The 1,871-nt window shown below is 40.6% G+C and overlaps 1 pseudogene; it reads left to right on the forward strand.

The window, feature by feature from the left end:
- The first annotated feature begins 227 nt into the window (after positions 1-227).
- On the forward strand, positions 228-529 carry LOC101552846 (small ubiquitin-related modifier 1-like; annotated as a pseudogene).
- The last annotated feature ends 1,342 nt before the right edge of the window (positions 530-1,871 follow it).

Raw genomic sequence — 1,871 nt, forward strand, 5'->3', positions numbered from 1 at the left:
CACTACAATTTCCTCACTCGGAAAACTGCAGCTGAGCAGAGAGATAAAACAGCTGTCCAGGCATTTGCCTTGTAGGCAGCCAAGCTTTGTTCAATCCCCAATACCTCCTGTGGTTCTCCAGGCCTCCCAGGAGTGGTCCCTGAGCACAGAACCAAGAGTACGCCCTGAGAGAGTGAAGTCCTACCCACCTGAGGCCACTCTGTGTGGTGGGGGATGCCATGATCACCATGTCAGATCAGGAGGCCAAATCTTCAGCTGAGAACTTTGGACTGAATGGAAGGAGAATATATGAAATTCAAAGTTACTGGACAAGGAGAGTGGTGAGACTCACTTTAGAGTGAAAATGACCACACGTCTCAAAAAACTCAAAGATTCTTACTGTCAAAGATGGAGTTATAATGAATTCACTCAGGTTTCTCCCTGTAGGTCAGAGAATTGTGATAATCATCACAGTTCAAAAGATCTGGGGATGCATGAAGATGTGATTGAAATTTATCAGAAAAAAATGGGCAGTCATTCAAGGGTTTAGATTTTTTTCTTTTGTCTCAAACCCTTTTTAATTTTAAAAATAGTTCTTTTGTAATGTAGTGTTTAAAAAAGAATTGAGAACAGCATCCAGTCATTTTTAAGCATCAGGTAATTTGAATTCCAGTGCCCATTATTCATTACCACTTGTTTTCGTTGTGCTGATTTGTGATGGTCACATCTCAGCCCTTCACATTGCCCTCTCCTTTGGGAAAATGATGTGCACACAGAATGACCTTTTGCAGGAACTGTTCATTTTCAGGCTTGTGATAAATATGATCAGCCAACGCAGGTGTCCATCACAACTTTCCAACTTGCCCTGACATTCTAGCATGTGAATGCTTCACTCCTGGACTATAACTTTCTGCAGAAGATGGAAGTTTTTCAGAACTGAATTGTAGAAAATGACACTTCCTTAACATGACCTTTCCTTACTTGAAGCTACTTCTAAAATCTGAGAATGTGAACCAAAAGAAAAAGAACATCAGATCAGAAATAATATGACAGCTATTTTTTCTATCTTAAAAAAAATTTGGGGGGGGGGTGGAGCGATCGCACAGCAGGTAGGGCTTTTGCCTTGCACGCGGCCAACCTGAGTTTGATCCCCGGCATCCCATATGGTGCCCCAAGCACCGCCAGCAGTGATTCCTGAGTACAAAGCCAGGAGTAACCCCTGAGCATCGCTGGGTGTGACCCAAAAAGCAAAAAAAAATTTAATTATATTTTTATGAAGTTGTTCATAACAATTGACTACATTCAGAACTTTTCAATGGCAATCGCCCCACCATTACACTTTCCCACCACCATTATTTTGAATTTTCCCACCAGCACCCAAGCCTGCCCCCCAGGCAGATGCTAAATACTTTATTTTGCATTGCTTGTTATGAATATGACAAGCAATGATCGCAAAAATATTTCCTTACAGGAAAGTGTGTGAAAATTGTTGTATCTCATCTTGGATCCATTAAGTTCCTGTATAAGCAATCATTAAGATGTTATTAGCATTTGAGACTTTGGGTGCTAATATGTGTGTATACATATATATTTTTTAATCAAGATCGGTTGTCTTTTACCTTCCACCCCATCAATATCTGTGGCACAAAGTATGATATGCCATGCAACAGTGAAAGCAGTCACACAATCCTGGAATTCTACAATTTTAAATAGGATGTTAAAGCTGGAGTTAAATTTTTTTAACTGGATGGTGATTTGGGGTCCAGAGGTATCTCTTCGGCATGCTGCTCTCGTCTGAGATTCATTTGTAAGTCTCATGACAGCTATTCTGAGAGTAATGACTAACTCCAAAGATGGCTACACAGTAGAGGAAACGTTTTGCCATCAATGAG

This window comes from Sorex araneus, chromosome 1, assembly GCF_027595985.1.
Source record: "Sorex araneus isolate mSorAra2 chromosome 1, mSorAra2.pri, whole genome shotgun sequence".
NCBI classification, from domain to species: domain Eukaryota; kingdom Metazoa; phylum Chordata; class Mammalia; order Eulipotyphla; family Soricidae; genus Sorex; species Sorex araneus.